Here is a 20,157-nt window from a genome sequence, read left to right on the forward strand (position 1 = left end):
AGACCTCAGTGCAGTTCACCAGGAGCTCCTTTCAACCACCCTCATCAGGACTGGTGCCTGTGTTCAGCCCTGGGATATTCATGGGCAAGCCAGAGGCTTCAACTTTGCCCAACTGTATCCTGCTAACTCCGCAAAAGAAGTTCAAGACACCAGGCATCCAACTATCCAGCCCTTCACCTCAGACAACAGAGAGCACCTCATAGTAAATAAAGACTAAGTCTATACCCCTCTGCTTCTGTGGCAGCTGGATTTCACCTGAAAACACTATCTACTGGTCAGTAGGTCAAAGTCCACAGCCCACCAGAAAAACCACTGACAGAAGTGCACAGGAATGTAGAAGCAAAGTCAAAAGATCCTACCCAACACAACCTTCTCCAGATGAGAAAGAACCAGTGTAAAAATTTTGTCACAATAAAGAATCTTAATTTGTGATACCACCAAAGGCTCATTGTAACTCTCCAGCAATAGTCTCTAGTAAAAATGGAGGCACTGAGATAACAGATGAAGAATTCAAAGCATGTATTGCAGTGAAACTCAATGATATCCAAGATAATATTGAAAATCAACACAAAGAAACCTGTAAAACCATATAGTAAATAAGGGAAAAGGTAAATATTTTAAAAAGAAACTAATCTGAGCTACTGGAGTTAAAAAAAAAAAAAAAAACTAATTTAAGGAATTTCAAAATGCAATAGAAAGCTTTATCAATACACTAGACTGAACAGAAGAAAGAATTTCAGAGCTTAGAGATCAGGTTTTCAAATTAACCAAGGCAAACCAATATGAAAATTGAACAAAGTTTCTGAGAAATATGGAACTCTGTAAAGCTGCCATTCCTAGAAATTGTTAGCATTCCTGAAAGAGATGGAGAAGAAGTAAATTATCTGTAAAACATATTAGAGGAAATAATTTTTTTAATTTCCTAATGTTGCAAGAGAAGTAGGCACCCAGATACAAGAAATCTAGAGAACACCTGACAGACATTATACAAAATGAACATCACCAAGGTATATAATCACCAGACTAAGATTAATGCTAAAGAAAAATACCTTAAATGCAGATAGAGAAAAAGGTCAGATCACATACACAAAGAACTCCATTAGACCAACAGCAGACTTCTCAGCAGACCTACCAGTCATGAGAGACTTGGGGCCTATTTTCAGCAGTTTCAAAGAATGATGCACCAACCAACAATAGACTTGAAACCAACAACAGTACAAAAGTACAAAATGCTACTACATAATGACGAAGCAGCCTTGTTGTCTGGGGTAAATAAAAAGGTTCTCAGTCTTATGTCCAAGAAGATTGAGGTCATGGACACATACACACAAATACACAGAGTGAGTTTAGAGCAGGAATTTAATAGGAAAAAAAAAAAAAAAAAGAAAAGAGAAGAAAAGAAAAGCTCTCCATCACAAAATGGAGTCCTGAATGGGTTTCCAAGTTGTAGTAAAAACATGTGGGTTTTTATAAATCGGCTGGTGAGGAGGAGGCTAGTGAGGAGGGGATGTCACATCCTCTTAGGGTCCAACAATTTAGTTGGGACCAGGTGTGCTATCTGCATAGAGTAGAATTTTTAATGGGAATTTTAGTCTGTGTTGCTTATCTGGGAGGGAGAGTTTCTGTGTCTGTTTCCAGACATCTCCTTGCAGGTGCAGGAATCCCTGCCCCCAACCCCAGTCTACTTTTAGCTTTCCTATCTTAGCGCCCCTAAAGGGGAAGGAATGTGCTTATTAAGGCCCACTCTTTTACTGGGGCCCATTGTATAAGTGTGAAATTTGGTGATTATCCAGGAGACTCCTTCTCCTCTTTCTGTGCCCCACCTGTTTATCTGTGATTTACAGTCTGCTCTTTGTTAGAAGAGAAGTGATCTCTTTGAATTGCATGAAATTAGAAAGGGAGATATCTCCGAGCTGCTTTTTGTTAGAAGGAAAGTTTTCTGCTGGGGACTCACTTTATCCTAACTGTCTGCCTAAGTAATTTCTTTTGGCTTCCTGTAACAATGATAAAGGGTTCAATACTACAAGATGACTTAACTACTCTCAATATATATGCACCAAACATTGGAGTACCTAGGGAGTCATACAAGAAACACTTCTAGACCTGTGAAAAAACTTGCAAAGATACACAATAATAGATAATATGGCAAAACACTAACAACACTAACTAAAAAGAAATTCTGGACTTAAATTTGGCCCTAGATCAAATGGACCTAATAGACATCTATAGAACAGTCCATTCATTAACCACAGGATATATATTTTTCTGATCTGCACATACAACATACTCTAAGATCAAGCAGATTCTTCATCATAAGTCAATACTCAATAAATGCAAAAAATCAAAATTATATCACCATACTTTCAACCACAGTAGAATAAAATTAGAAATGAATACCAAGATCCCTGAAAACAACACAATTACATGGAAATTAAGCAAGTTGCTCCTGACTGATTTTTGCATACAAAATAAATTTAGGGAATAAATTAAAATATTCTCAGAAGTAAATAAAATCAGAAAAAAAAAAAACAAATCTCTCAGATACAGCCAAAGCAATGTTAAAAGTTTAAAACAAGAAATGCCTATATGAAGAAGTTAGAAAGACCTCAAATTAATGACCTAACATTGGATTTAGAGGAACTAGAAAAACAAGAACAAACTTACTCCAAAGCTAGCAGACAAAAAACAAAGGTAAAAATTCGAGCTCAGTGAAATTGATAAGTAAATAGCTATAAAGAGAATAAACAAAAGTTAAAGCTCATTTTCCAAAAGAAAAGAAAAGATTGTGAGACAACAGCTAAGTTAACAAGAAAAAAAGAGAAGATTCAAATAAGCACAAGCAGAAACAATAAAGGTGATATAACAGCCAATCACATATAAATGCAAAAGACATTTAGAGACTATTTTGAATATAGTCATTTTACACATCTTTAGATAAAACTGTTCTAAAATTAATACAGAACCAACAAAGAGCCCAGATAGCCAAAGTATCAGTAAGCAAAAAGTACAAAACTGGAGGTACCACATTTCCTGCCTTCAAATTATACTACAAAGTTACAATAACCAAAACAGTATGAGACTGGTAAAAGCACAGACACAGGCAAATGGAATAGAATAGGGAACTCAGAAATAAAGGCACATACCTACAACCATCTGATCTTCAACAAAATCAACAAAAAGTAAGAAATGGGGAAAAGACCCCCTATTCAATAAAGAGTGCTGGGATAACTTAATATCTATATGTAAAAGAATGGAAGTAGACCTCTATCTATTACCATACACAAAAATTAACTCAATATAGATTAAAGATTTAATTGTATAAACTCAAACTATAAAATCCTAGAAGAAAACCTAGGAAATACCTTTCTCAATATTGGCCTTGACAAGGAATTTATGTCTAATGTCTCAGAAGCAATTGCAACAAAACAAAAATTGGTTAAGTTGGAACTAATTAAACTGAAGAACTTTTGTATAGCCAGGAAATTTATCAAGGGAGTTAAACAGACTCTTTACAGAATGTGGCAAAAATGTTCACAAACTATCTGAGAAAGGCATAATACACAGAGTCTCTAAGGAACTCACCCAACAAGTAAAAAAATAAATAAAACCATTAAATTGTGGGCAAAAACACAGACACTTCTCTAAAGAAGACACACAAGTTACCAACAAACATAAGAAAAATGTTCAACATCACAGTAAAATATTATTTCACATGAATCAGAATGGTTTCTGTTAAAAAGTAAATAACAGACCTTTACCAGGCTGCAGAGAATAGGGGACACATGCACAGTTGGTGGATTGTACATTCTTTCAGCCACTTTGGAGAGAATTTTGTAGATTTCACAAAGAACTAAAAGTTGAACTACAATTTAACCCAATAATCCAATTACTGAATATATATCCAAGGAAAACGCATTCATCTACCAAAAAGACATACATTCTATGTTCATTGAAACACTATTCACAATAGTAAATACATGGAATCAACTTAGGAACACATTAACAGCAGACAGAATAAAGAAAATGCGATATACATACATTGTAGAATACTATGCAGCCATAAAAATAATAAAATCATGTTATTTGCAGCAACAGAGACGTACCTAGAGGCCATTGTTTCAAGGCAAGTTTGTTCAACCTGGCCCACAGGCCACATGCAGGCCAGGATAGCTTTGAATGTAGCCCAACACAAATTCGTAAACTTTCTTAAAACATTATAAAATTTTTTTCTATGCTTTATTTTTTAGCTCATCAGCTATCTTCAGTGTTAGTGTATTTTATTTGTGGCCCAAGACAATTCTTTTTCTTCCAGTGTGGTCCAGAGAAGCCAAAAGATTGGACACTCTGTTCTAAGGGAATTAATGCAGAAACAGAAAAGCAAATACCACACGTTCTCACTTACAAGTGGTGCTAAACATTGGGTACACATGGATATAAAGACGGTAACAATAGACAATGTCCACTGTAGACTATTAGAGTGGGGAGAATGGGAGGGAGACAAGTGTTAAAAACTACCTATTCATAACTATGCTCAATACCTGGATATGAGATAATTCATATACCAAACCTCAGTAACACACAATTACCCATATAACAAACCTACATGTGCACACCAAACCTAAAATAAAAGTTGAAAAAAAAGTGAAAAAAACCATGCTGAATAGAAGAAAATATTTGCAAATAAAATATACAGTTTATCATCCAGAATGTATAAAGAATTTCTACAGCACGATTACCACAAAATCACAAACGTGCAAACATCTTGATTAAAACATGGGAAAAATAATTGAACAAGCATTTCTCTAAAAATACACACAGATTGCCAATAAGTATATGAAAAATATTCAACATTATTTATCCTTAATAAAATGCAAATCCAAACCACTATAAGATGCCATTTTACATTCACTGTAAGAGCTTGAAAAAGAATGAAATAGTAAGCAGTGGAGAGTACATGGAGGATTAGAAATGTTATTAAACTGCTGAAAAGAATGTAAAATCACTTAGCTACTGTGGAAAACCATTTTGTGGTTTCTCAAAATGGTAAGTACAGAATTAACATATGACATAGCAATTTCACCTCCCTGTAATATCAAATAGGGATTTAAAAAATGTGTCCACATAGAATCTTATACCTGCACATTATTCAAAATAGGCAAAAAGTACAAACAACCCACATGTCCATTAATTTAAATAGGTAAACAAATTGGAGTGCAATCAGTCAATGAATGAAGTATTGAAACAGATTACAATATGGAAGTTTTCTTTTTTGTTGTATGTCTAGTCTGGTTTTGGTATCAGTCTAATGCTGACCTTGCAGAATGAATTAGGAAGAATGCTCTTCTCATCGATATTTGGAAGAGCTTTAGAGAGATTGGTACTTGTTCTCCTTTGTAATTTTGTTAGAATTCAGCTGGTGAATGCTTCTGGTCTGGGGATTTTTTTGGTGGGATAAGATTTTTTTTTATTACTAATTCAATATTGCTATTGATTATTGATCTATTAATGATTTTGTTTTTCTCTCTTTTTTTCAGAAGAATCTCACACTGTCATCCAGGCTGGAGTGCAGTGGCATGATCTTGGCTCACTGCAACCCATGCCTCCCAAATTCAAGCTATTCTTGTGTATCACCCTCCTGAGTAGCTAGGATTATAGTCATCTGCCACCATATGCAGATAATTTATTGTACTTTTAGTAGAAACAGGCCCTTACCCTGTTGGCCAGGCTGGTCTCAAACTCCTGACCTCAAGTGATCCACCTGCCTTGGCCTCCCAAAGTTATGAGATTATAGGTGTAAGCCACCATGCCCACCCTGTGCAGCACTTTTATCTCTTCCTGGTTCAGGCTTGGGAAGGTGTATATTCTTAGGAGTTCATCCGTTTTCTGTAGTTTCCAGTTTGTGGGTGTATACTTGTTCATAAGAGTCTCTGATAATCATTTTGTTTATGTGGTATCAATTGTGCTGCCTCCTTTTTTATTTCTGATCCGTTCATTTGGATGTTCTCTCTTCTTTTCTTGATTAATCTAGCTAGAAGTTTATCAGTGTTGTTCATCTTTTCAAAGAAGCAACTTTTCATTTCCTTAATATTTCGTATTGTGTTCTAATCTTTGTTACTTATTACCCTTTGGTAGTTCTGGGCCTGGTTTATTCTTGTTTTTCTAGTTCCTTGAGATAAAATAGTAGGTAGTTAGAAAATCTTAGGAAAACTCTTATGGAGATTGGTCTAGGCAAATAATTTATGACTAAGATCACAGAAACACACGTAACAAAAATATAAATGGAAAAATGGGGCTTAACAACACTAAAAGCTTCTGCATGACAAAAATAAATAAATCAACAGAATAAATAGACAACCTGTGAAAGAGAAAATATTTGCAAACTATCTTATCTAAGAAGGGACTAATGTTCAGAATTTATGAGAAACTCAACTCAATGGCAGCAACAATAACAAATGCACAAATAAAAAGTGAGCAAAATACAGTTTTCAAAAGAAGCCATAAAAATGGCCAACAAGTATATGAAAAAAATAATCAGCATTACTAATCATCAGATACATGCAAATTGAAACACAACAATATAACATCTTACACCAGGCAGAATGGCTACTACTATTTAATAGCCAAATGATAACAGATGTTTGTGAAGGATGCAGCAAAAAAGAGAATACTGATATACTGATAGTGGAAATGTAATTTAGTATACTGTCTGTGGAAAACAGCATGAAATTTTCTCAAAAAACTAAAAATAGAACTACTGAGTATCTATCAAAGGGAAAATAAATCATTTTATCAAAAAGATACCTACATTCATACATTTATGACAGTACTAATCATAGCAAATATATAGAATTAACCTATGCATCCATCAATAGATGACTAAGGAAAATAGAGTATAGATATACAATTGAATTTTATTTTACTAGCAGAAGAAAATAAATAACTAAAATGAAAAAAACAAGTGAACTAGGCCACTTTGGATTGGTTCCAAGGCTTTGCTATTGTGAATAGTGCTGCAATAAATGTACGTGTGCATATGTCTTTATAGTAGAATGATTTGTAATCCTTTGGGTATACCCAGTAATGGGATTGCTGAGTCAAATGGTATTTCTGTTTCTAGATCCTTGAGGAATTGCCACACTGTCTTCCACAATGATTGAACTAATTTACACTCCCACCAACATTGTAAAAGTGTTCCTATTTGTCAACATTCTCTCTAGCATCTGTTGTTTCCTGACTATTTAATGATCTCCATTCTAACTGGCCTGAGATGGTATTTCATTGTGGTTTTGATTTGCATTTCTCTAATGACCTGTGATGACAAGCTTTTTAAAATATATTTGTTGATCACATAAAAGTTTTCTTTTGAAAAGTGTCTGTTCATATCCTTCATCCACCTTTTGATGTTTTTGTTTTTATTTCTTGTGAATTTGAGTTCCTTGTAGATTCTGGATATTAGCCCTTTGTCAGATTGATATATTTCAAAAGTTCTTCCATTCTGTAGGTTGCCTGTTCACTCTTACGTTAGTTTATTTTGCTGTGCAGAAGCTCTTTAGTTTAATTAGATCCCATTTGTCAATTTTGGCTTTTGTCGCTATTGCTTTTGGTGTTTTAGTTGTGATGTCTTTGTCCATGCCTATGTCCTGAATGGTGTTACCTAAGTTTTCTTCTAGGGTTTTTATGGTTTTAGGTATTATGTTTAAGTCTTCAATCCATCTTGAATTAATTTTTTGTATAAGGTGTAAGGAAAGGGTCCAGTTTCAGTTTTCTGCATATGACTAGCAGATTTTCCAAACACCATTTATTAAATAGGGAATTCTTTCCCCATTGTTTGTTTTTGTCAGGTTCATCTAAGATCAGAGGGTTGTAGATGTGTTGTGTTATTTCTGAGGCACCTGTTTTGTTTCATTGGTCTATATATCTGTTTTGGTACCAGTACTGTACTGTTTTGGTTACTGTAGCCTTGTAGTATAGTTAAAAGTCAGGTAGTGTGATGCTTCCAGCTTTGTTCCTTTTGCTTAGGATTGTCTTGACTATACAAAAAAGAGCCTGTATATTTTTACATTTTAACAAAAGTCATTCTGACTCATATAAGATGATATCTCATTGTGGCTTTAATATACATTTTTCTGACAATTAGTGATGATGAGCATTTCTCATATATTTGTTGGCTGATTATATGTCTTCCTTTGTGAAATATCTGTTCATGTTCTTTGCCCATTTTTTAATAAGGGTGTTTTTTGCATATTGATTTTTAAAAAATTCTTTATGGATTCTGTATATGAGAGCTTTCTAGGATGCGTAGTTTGCAAATGGTTTTTTTTCCACTCTATAGGTGTCTATTTACTCCCTTGATAGATTATCTTGCTTTCTGTTACTGTCCAGAAGCTCTTTAATTTGATTAAGTCCTGCTTGTCAATTTTTTGTTTTGTTAGAACTGCTTTTGAGGACTAGCCATAAATTACAGGCCAAAGCTGGTATCAAAAATAATATTTATTAGGTTTTCTTCCAGGATTTTTATAACTTCAGTTTGTACTTTTAAGTCTTCAAGCAATCTTGAGTTAATTTTTGTATAACATGATTGGTAGGAATCCAGCTATGTTCTTCTAAATATAGATAGAAAGTTATCAGAGCACTGATCAGGCATTGTGGCTCATGCCTATAATCCCAGCACTTTGGGAAGCAAAGGTGGGTAGATCACAAGGTCAAGATTTCAAGGCCAGCCTGGCCAACATAGTGAAACATCGTCTCTCCTAAAAATACAAAAATTAGCCAGGTGTGGTAGCATGTGCTTGTAGTCCCAGCTACTCGGGAGGTTGAGGCAGGAGAATCACTTGAACCTGGGAGGCAGAGGTTGCAGTGAACTGAGACTGCGCCACTGCACTCCAGCCCGGGCAATAGGGTGAGACTCCATCTCAATAAATAAATACATACATACATACATACATACATACATAAAACCCCACAAGTTATAACAGCACCATTTATTGAATAGCGAGTACTTTCCTCATTGCTTATTTTTGTTGAGTTTGTCAAATATCATATGGCTGTGGATGTATATCTTTATTTCTAAGTTCTCTATTCTGTTCTATTGGTGTATATGCCTGTTTTTGTAACAGTATCATGCTTTTTTGGTTACTGTAGTCTGGTAGTATAGTTTGAATTCAGGTATTATGATACCTCTGGAACTTTTTTTTGGCTTGAGATTGCTTTGGCTACTTGGGATCTTTTTTATTTCACATAAGTTTTAGAATAGTTTTTCTTCTAATTTTGTGAAAAACGACTTCAGTAGTTTGAGAAGAATAGTATTGAGTTGGTAGATTGCTTTGGGAAGTATGGCTATTTTAAATGATATTAACTCATCCAATCCATGAGAATGAAATATTCTTCCATTTATTTGTGTCATTTCTGATATTTTCAGCACCATTTTGAAGTTCTCCTTATAGGGATCCTTCACCTCCTCAGTTAGACATATTTCAGTTTTTTGGCTATTAAAAATGAGATTTTTTTAAAAATTTAGTTCTCAGCTTGAATCTTATTGCTATATAGTAATGCTGCTATTTTTTTCTACGTTAATTTTGTGCTCTAAAACTTTACTGAAGCCTTCTGTGGCACTGTTCACAATAGCAAAGCCTTGGAACCAACCCAAATGCCCATCAATGATAGACTGGAAAAAGAAAATGTGGCACATATACACCATGGAATACTATGCAGCCATAAAAAAGGATGAGTTCATGTCCTTGGCAGAGACATGATGAAACTGGAAACCATAATTCTCAGCAAAGTAACATAGGAACAGAAAACCAAGCACCACATGTTCTCACTAATAAGTGGGAGCTGAACAATAAGAACACAAGGACACAGGGAGTGAAACATCACACACTGGGGCCTGTTGTGGGGTGGGGGCTAGGGAAGGGATAGCATTAGGAGAAATACCTGATGTAGATGACAGGTTGATGAGTGCAGCAAACCTCCATGGCACATGTATACCTATGTAACAAACCTGCATGTTCTGCACATGTATCCCAGAACTTAAAGCATAATAAAAAATAAAAAATAATATGTTCACAAATATTTTCTTATGTTGAGCAAATATATATAAACATTCTGTAAATACACACACACTCAAAAGCACAATTCATATTAATATTACAATACCTTCTTGTGGTTAATGTTAAGGTTGGAGCATATTCGGTTAATTAAAATCTTGTACAAATTATGTGTAAAGATTTTATTGTTTTCATTGTTACTTGTCATTATTTTTGGTTCCTTCAGCTACCATGGTACAATTATTCAAGTGTTTAGGCTTCAATAAAATCATTACATGGCATCTAAGATTGATGACTCTGCTACTACCAATTCTTTAAATTTGTCACTGTAAATTCTCAGGATGATTAGAAATTACTCTTCTGGGTGGCTACTTTTTAGAAAAAGCAGCTAACCAAAGCATATCACACATAGTAGAGAAGAAGAGAATGATCAGAAAATGAGAAGCACAACACTATTAAATGCAGAGAATTCTTGACTGAAAAATTGCTTTGTTTCATTTCTTTCTGAATATAGATTTAGAAATCTTATGTGCATTGTACAACTGGTCCAAAACTATTTTTCCTGACAACACTGTGTATATTTTCTGATACTCATGTACTAATTAAACATGTATGACTGCTTGTTTATACAAAGCTGAAACTTAGCACTGGTTCAGGGTGATGTGTGGAATTCTAAGTAAGACGTAGGTCAGATAGGTAAGATAGACCAAGAGATGTCCATATAAAGAAGTGGATGTTGGTGGCTGAATCAGATCTAGAAAAGAATATTTGTGAAACAAAGAAACAAGGAGCAAATGGGAGGAAAAAACAACACGTAAATTGGTAGATTAGCCAATTTCTTGGGACTAGAACTGTTTTGGTGAAATTATGCATTTCTCTCTTTTTTTTTTTTCTTTTTCTTACTCTTAATTTTTATGGGGACAAAGTGGGTGTATATATTTATGGGATATATGAAACATTTTGATATAGTCATGCAATGCATAATAATCACATAATGGTAGATGAAATATCCATGTCCTCAAGCATTTATTCTTTGTGTTACAATCAAATTATATTCTTTTAGTTATTTTAAGATATACAATTAAATTATTATGGACTATAGTCACTGTGATGTGCTATCAAATACTAGGTCTCATTCATGTATTCTAACTGTTATTTGCACACATTAACTATCCTCACCTCCTTCTCATTCCAATCACATTACCTTTCCCATTCCAATCACATTACCTTTTCTAGCTTTTTATAACCATCTTTTGACTCTCTATCTCCATGGGCTCAATATGAGGGGTGGTCTCCTCCCTTAATTGTACTGGAGTCTATTTCTCTCTTTAATTCTGATAGTATTTGTTTTATATATCTGAGTTCTCTAGTGTTGGGTTCATATATATTTAAAATTTTATATCATCTTTCTGAATTGACCCCTTTATTATTATACAGTGATATTCTTTGTCTCTTCTTAAGTATTTGCCTTCAAATTTATTTTGTTTGCTGTAAATATAACTACTTGTATTCTTTTTCGGTTTCTGTTGACATGGAATATCTTTTTCCTTCCCTTTATTTAATTTTATGTGTGTCTTTACAAGTGAAGTGTTTTTCTTGTTGACAACAAGTTAATGAGTCTTGTTTTTCATCCATTCAGCCACTATATGTCTTTTGATTGGAGAGTTTAATCCATTTACATTGAGTGTTATTATTGATGAGTAAGAACTTACTACTGCCATTTTGTTATTCATTTTCTATTTTTCTGTGATGCTCTATTTCTTCATTTTATTACTATCTTCCTCTTAGTGAAGATTGTTTTCTCTGGTGATATAATTTGATTTCTTGCTTTTTATTTTTTTGTGTATCCATTGTATTTATATGTTTTTTTGTTTTAGGTTACCATAAAGCTTGCAAAACTATTTTTTTAAACTGATAACAACAGTGTTTCCATAAGCAAACAAGGCAAAATAATAATAATAATAATAATAATAATAATAATAATGCTAACTCTATGCCTTAACTTAATCTTCCTGCTTTTTCTTGTTACTTTAAAAATCTTATTATACTGTCTATGTCTTGAAAAGCACTTACAGTTATTTTTAATTGGGTCATTTTTTGGTCTTTCATCTTTCTACTTAACACTAGTTTACACAGCAGAGTTACAGTATTAACCAATCTGTTTTTCCATGTGCTTATCATATTCAGTGAGTTTCATACCTTCAGAGGATTTCTTATTTCTTATTAATGTTCTTTTCTTTCTGATTGAAGTACTTTCTTTACGATTTCTAGTAGGACAGGTCTGGTGTTAATGCGATTCCTCACCCTTTGTATGTCTAAGAAAGTCTTTATTTCTTCTCCATGTTTTAAGGATAATTTCTCCTGATATATTATTCTAGGGTAAAAGTTTTTATTTTGTTTTGTTTGGTTTTGCTTTTCTTCAGCATTTTAAATATGTCATGAGACTTTCTCACAGCCTCTAAGGTTTTCACTGAAAATTCTGCTGCCAGATGTATTGGTGCTCTATTGTGTGTTATATGTTTCTTTTCTCTTGCTGCTTTTAGGATCTTCTATCCTTGACCTATGAGAGTTTTATTATTAAATGCCCTGTGAGAGTCTGATTTGAGTTAAATTTGCTTTATGTTCTGTAACCTTCTTATACTTGGATATGGATATCTTTCCCCTAAATTTGGGAAGTCCTCTGTTATTTTCTCTCTGAACAAACTTTCCACCATTATCTTTTTCTCTATCTCCTCTTTAAGGCCAATAACTCTTAGATTTGCCCTTTGGAGGCTGTTTTCTGGATCCTGTAGGCACCTTTCATTGTTTTTCATTCTGTTTTTTTGTTTGTTCGTTTGTTCTGTCTTTTCTGACTGTATTTTCAAATAGGCTCTTTTTTTTCTTCTCTGACTGTATTTTCAAATAGCCTCTTTTTAATCTCACTAATTCCTACTTTTTTTGATCACGTTTTCTATTAAAATACTCTGATGCATTTTTTGTTGCTTGCATTTTAAGCTACAGAATTTCTTTTTATTTTTTTAAGTATTTCATCACTTTATTGATTTTTTTTCTCTCTATCACCTTTAATTTCTTACAGTTTCCTCAGCACAACTATTTTGAATTCTCTGTCTGAAAGGTCACCAATGTCTGTTTCTCCAAAATTGGTCTCTAGTGCCTTATTTAGTTTACTTGGTTAGGTCATGTTTTCCTGTCTTCTCTTGATACTTGTAGATACTTTTCTGTGTCTGTGTATTGAAGTAAGATCTTTATTGTCATCTTCTCAGTTTAGGCTTCTTTCTACTCCATTCTTCTTTGAAAGAATTTCCAGATATTTGCAAAATCTTGAATGTTGTGATCTAAGCTCCATCTACTTTACGATGGACCCCAAGCCCAGTAACGCTATGCTTCTTGCAGAGTCACAGAGGTACTGACTTGATGGTCTTGGACAAGATCCATAAAAATTTCCTGGATTACCAAGGAGAGACTATTGTTTTGTTCCTTTATTTTTTTCCAAATGAACAGAGTCTCTGTGTTCTGAGCTACTGGGAGCTTGGGGTGGAGTGACATAAGCACCTGTGTGCTCACTGTCCCCATGACTGTGATGGGTTAGACCTGAAGCAAACACAGCACTGGTTCTTGCTCAAGGCATGCTGTAACCATTCCTTTGCTACTGCCTACATTTGCTCAAAATTCTGGGGATCTACAGTCAGCAACTGGCAAAGCTATTCAGGCCTATATCCTTCACTTCAGGGTGACAACATATTCCAGGTCCCAAGCAGGTTCAGAGGTGTTTTCCATGAGCCAAGGTCTAAAGACAAAATCCATAGAAGTCTTCCTGGTGTTTATTGTGCTGTGGCTGGGCTGACACTCAACCCACAAGACACAGTCCCTCTTACTCTTCTCTTTCCTTTCCAAAGGCAGAAAAGTCTCATCTTCTGGTCACTTTTGCCTCAGTCCATGGGGAGTACTGACAGACTTCCATCAATGTTCTCTTAAGGCTCAAGGTTTCTTCAATCAACTTGTGCATGAATGCTGCCTGACCTGGGACTCACCTTTCAGGTCAGTTAGCTCCTCTCTGGCCCAGGGTAGGTCCAGAAATTCCATCCAATACTCCAGTCCTGGAATAAGCAACCCCAAGGCACCACTGGGTGCTCTACCATATTTTGACAGAGCTGGTACCAAAGATGAAAGACAAAATCTCCTTTACTTTTTCCTTCACTTTTCTGATGCAAAAGGAGTCTCTCCCCATAGCCAGCACTGCTGGAAATGTGCTGAGTTTAAACTGAGCCCTGCAAGTCTCAGCATCTCACCCAAGCCCCTCAGTGTAGTACCTGGGTGTCGCTACTGGATATTTAGAGCCCAAGGACTCTTCAGTTAGCAGATGTCAAGTTTTGCCAGGTGTGGGTTCTTTCTTTCAAGGTAACAGGTTTCCTTCTAGACTAAGGTATATCTAGAAATGTCCAGGAGCTACAGCCTGGAAGGGGAGCCTCATGACTCTGACCAGTACTGCACCCTACCGTGGCTGAGCTGGTATCCAAGACGCAAGACAAATCCTTCCCATTCTTCCCTCTCCTCTCCACAAGCAGAATGAAGGGGTCTCTTTTGGAGCCAGAAGCTATGCAGCTAGGGTTTAGGGGAGGAGCGATTTCAGTACTTCCTTAGCTACCTTAGCTGACAACTCAGTAGGTCACCTGCCCTCTAGCCTACTGTCTCTGGGCTCAGTGCAGCCCCAGGACTTGCCACGGTGTTACAGTTCTCATTGTCTAGACTGATTTTCAAGTTTATCTGAGACCCCAGAGCACTTTAGACTGTGATGGCAAGGCTTGTGGGAACTCAAAGTTTGACTGCCGGGATTGGCTATTCCCCTATTGCTAGGACTGGTTTAAATATTCCCTTTGTGGGAGAGCATCCGGTAAGTTTGGTCTGGTTTTGCTTTCTGCTATAACAGGGGCAGCACTGAGCTGAGTTCAATGCCTCAATATTGCTGGCTCTGTCTATCTCCAAGGCACAGAAATGCTCTTCACACCATGTCACGGCTTTCGGGGATTGGGAAGCAGTGACTTTGCTCACTAGAAATGTTCTTTCTTATCACTTCATTGCCTCTTTTAGTGATATAAATTTAAAATCAGTTACCGTGAGTGCTCACCTAATTTTTGGTTCTTATGAAGTTGCTTTTTTGGTGTCAATAGTTGGTAAATTAGTGTCTTTCCTGGGGGCAAGATCGGTGGAAGCTTCTATTACACCATCTTCCTCTACCTACTCTTAAATTGTATATTTCTTTAAAATGCTTTTTACATTTAATGGATCAGAGAAGAGATAATTTATGTGTCATTCAATCAGGCACATACACTGTAGTAAAAGACCCAAAAGCTTAAGAAAATACGTAATAATGGGAAAATTACTTTTGACTTAGGTACTTTATTCCATTTTCTCAAACACGTCCTATAAATGTGTTACAATAAAAATGAACATGATGAATTCACCAAATCTTGAATGTAAAATTATTTATTCTAAGTTAATTTTAGCCTTAAGAATTAACAGTAATGAAAGCAAAACTGAAACTTGTAAGAAATTTTTAGCAAGATTACAGGATACATATTTGACATAAAAATGTCTACTGCTTTTCTTTTCATCATCAATGAAAAATTAGATTTTGAAATTCAAAACCTAAGAGCATTTATATTAGCACCAAAATGAATGAGGTGCTTTTGTTACAAACATTGTGCAATATCTATTTGAAGAAAATCTTTAAAAATTACTAATAAAAAATAAGAAATCTGAATATATGGTAATATATTCCATGTTTCTGAATGGGAGGAATCAATATTGTTGTCAGTTTTTCCACCTTGATCTAAAGACTCAACACTATCTCGATCAATATTACAGCAAATTACTTTCTGATAGCAACTGATTTTAAGATTTATATGGAAAGCCAAAAGATCAAGAATATTTAACATAGCCCAGAAAATAAAAATTTGGTGGACTGACACTGACTGACTTAAAGACTCACTGTAAGACTCCAGTGATCAAGATACCATGATATTGGCAAAAGAATATGTAATAGATCAACAAAAGAGAATTAAAAGCCCAGAAAGAGATCCCAAGATATAGTAAACTGATCTTTGATAGAAAAAAAAAAGGGGGGGGGGAATTTAATAGATGAAGGATGATCCTTTCCACAAATATACTAGGAAAACTGGAAATCTGCATGTAAAAAACATAAATATACCTACAGAACTTTTACAAAACTTGACTCAAAATAGAACATACACCTAAATGTAAAATTTAAAACTCTGAAAAAGTATAGACAATAACATTAGAGAAATCTAGGTGACTTTGTCTTGGTGATGACTAAACACCAACACAAAAAGCATGATCTATAAAAGAAAACATTGATAATTTTGACTTAGTTAAAATTAAAAACTTCTAAAAAGGGCACTTACTCAGAAAGTGAAAAGACAAGCCACACAATGTAAGAAAAGATTTGCAAAACATATATTTTATAAAAGACTGGCATCTAAAATATAAAAACCATTAAAACTTATCAATAAGAAAGCAATCCAGATATAAACTGAGTAGAAATCCAAGTAAACATCTCACCAAATATACACAAATAGCAAATAAACATATGAAAAGATGTTTAACATTATATATCTTCAGGGAGTTGAAAATTAAAATACCAATGAAGTACCACCACACACCTATTAGAATGACTAAAACACAGAACATTGAAAACACTAAATACTGACAAGTATTAAGTATTGCTGGTGGAAATATAAAATAGTATAGCTTCTTGGGAAGATAGTTTGACAGTTTCTTTACAATACCATTAATATAATTAAATTTTGATTAATTGCATATGATTATTACATAATAATGCTTATAAGTACTTTTCAAAACAGCTGAAAATTTATGCCCACAGAAAAAGCTGCAAATGAATGGCCACTGAAGCTTAATTCTTACTATTCAAACCCTTGAATCAATTAAGATGTCCTCCAATAGAATAACAGATTTAAAAAAACTGTGGTAGAGTTATACAATGGACTTATTATTCATCTATAAAAAGTAATGAGTTATACATGCCACAAAAAGACATGGAGAAAATTTAAGTACATATTGTACACTGAAAGTAGGCAACCTGAAAATGCTATATACTGTATATTTCTAACTATAATATTGTAGAGAAAGCAAACCATGGAAATATTTTAAAAATCAGTGATTGCCAGAGGTTAAGGAAGAGTGTAATCATGATGAGCAAGTGGAGCACAGCAATTTTATGTTGTGAAACTTCATATGATATTTTAAAATTAGATATATAACATTTTTCATTTACAAAACTCTATAAAATGAGAAAAAAGAAAGAGCTAACTCATCTACCATAACAAATGTACTACACTAATTTAAGATGTTAAAATAGGATAAATATGTACAGGAAGTGAGGAGGTATATGGGATTTATCTGCAAATATAAAAAATTCTCGGTAATTTTTTTTTTTTTTTTTTTTTTTTTTGACAAAGTCTCGCTCTTGTCTCCCACGCTGGAGTACAATGGCGCGATCTCCGTTCACTGCAACCTCCCGCTCTTGGAAACAAGCGATTTCTTGCCTCAGCCTCCTGAATAGCTGGGATTACAGGCACCTGTCACCACACCCGACTAATTTTTGTATTTTTAGTAGAGACAGGGTTTCACCATATTGGCCAGGCTGGCCTCAAACTCTCAACCTCAGGTGATCTGCCCGCCTTGGCCTCCCAAGGTGCTGGGATTACAGGCATGAGCCAATGTGCCGGCCTGTAAATAATTTTTAAATAATTTATAATAATATTAATAATAATATTCATATTATTAATGATAACATATTTTATAAGTACATTATTAAAATGTGTTGGGTATTTTAAAGACACAAATTAATTTTCTCCCTCAGTCTCATTTTAAAAAATCATATTTGCAATAGATTCGAGTTAAGGAGATAATTTTCATCTGTCTTAACCTTGTCATTTTCTTATAGATAGGGTCTTGTTACATTGCCCAGGGTGGACTCCAACTCCTTGGCTCAAATTATCCTTCCACCTAAGCTTCCTGAGTAGCTGGGACTTTAGTGCATATCACTGTGCCCAGCTTCCTTTGGCCTCGTCATTTTATTTTTCCATTTGGTTAAATCAAATTATTATTCAACAAAATGGTTAAATAATAATTCAACTCTAATTTATGACCTTCAGTGTACAAAATGTTTATCTTAGCTCTAGCCAGGACACCAGGAAACAGCCATATCACAGAGGATTTGGGAGATCAATCAGCGATGCAGTGGTTTTCTGTGAATGTGAGACACAAATTGTCACTTTTGAAGGAAGGTTCTTAAGCTAAGGCAATTCTGAAATCTTTAGTGTTTTAATGATATTCCATATCCTGCAATTTACTATGAAATTATATGAGAAAAATATGCTAAAAAAAGCAGTGAGTCACTTGCTTATATCATTTGACTTATGAATTAATTTTTAAAAGTTAACACCCTTTAAACTTTTACAGAGTTATTGCTTTTCTAGACATCTATTACTTTTTAAAACTGCTTCATTTTTAAATATGACAATTTGAAATAATATATTGTGCTCATTAATTACCTTGCTTTTAACCTACACGAGGAAGGCTTTCACAATGTGTATGCGTTAGAGATAATTTATTTTCATGCTGTATCACTTCAAGAGAAAGTACCAAAATTATTTTAATATGATGTGAAATTTTATACTTACGGGTTATAATGTAAATATATAAATGCTTTTGTGGGCAAAGCGATTATGCACAATATATATTTTTTCTAATTTGAAAAAGAGAAATATTTTATTTTGAGAAAAAAAAAACAGGAATTACAACAAAATTAAATGCTGCTAATCTTACTGATTTTCCTTCATAGCTATTTGCCTATCAGCATCAAATAAATATCCATAGTTAATATATAGATTAAATTGATATGAAAAAATTTGCTACACATTTGGAATTCCTGAGGATTCCAGCTTAATTGCTTTACATAGATCAAATAAATCTATTTATCTTCTCTTTTGCTTATTTTATTCCATTTCATTCTGTTTCAATTCTATTTAGAAACTACATTCAAACGATAGTCATTAGTAAATAAATTCAGAGTTTAGTGCAATGTATCCATTATTCATCTACCTATGTTCACTGAACTAGTGGTTTTATTATTTTTTTTGAAACTGAAAAAATTTTCAGAAGTATGATATCTTGTTAAGATTTCTCATATAAGCCCATGTTCAATTTCACTGAGTGAATGAATGTCTAAGCCTCTACTCCTTAACTACATGTCCTTTAGGAAAAAAAAAAAAGTTTATCTGGAAGTACATAAGCGGAAGTTGCAATAAAATAATTTGAAGAAATTATAATTTACCTCTAAAAATATTTTTTGAAACTAATTCCTGAAAAGTAAATAAAGTTGAGTCTCTCATATAGTAAAGTATACTCCTAAATTGAAAAAATAATTTACTAATGAACACTAACTTAATAAAAAGTGGAAACTCAAGGGAGAATAATGTATTCAGTGTGAAAATTCCAAACTAAAAAAAAAAAAAAAAAAAAAAATCATTAAAATTATTTTAAAATTAAGACATTGATTATTAGAATGATATTTGTTAAGAATAATAAATTTGGTTTTATCTTTAACCACTTATTAGTTGCATATTTAGCAAAGATTAATTTTGACCAGACCTTATAAAAAGAAAATACATATAATGAAGATATTAAGCAACACATTTTCAATATTTCCATCTGAATATAATAGTAAAAATAACAGATAAATATATACTTTTCTTCGTTCTTTCCCCTAGGAATTTTATGTTCATTTCATTTGTCTTGCACACACAAACTCACTCACACACATACCCCAGGAAAAATCCTTTATTTTGATACTTTTTTCACATGCGTTTAGTTTTCTTCACTTTATGAATTTACAAAGTAGTTTTCTTCGCTATGTTTTTTGTGATACTAATTTGATAATTTTAGTAACTACCTTTTTTAGAACGATTTAATTTTGGAAGACTGTATAAAATTTTTATATGTTATAGAATTGGGTTTTTATTTAATTTCTATTGTCTTTTAATTGTACTATGTATTTGGACTGCAAAAT

Source organism: Papio anubis, chromosome 3 (assembly GCF_008728515.1).
Source record: "Papio anubis isolate 15944 chromosome 3, Panubis1.0, whole genome shotgun sequence".
NCBI lineage: Eukaryota > Metazoa > Chordata > Mammalia > Primates > Cercopithecidae > Papio > Papio anubis.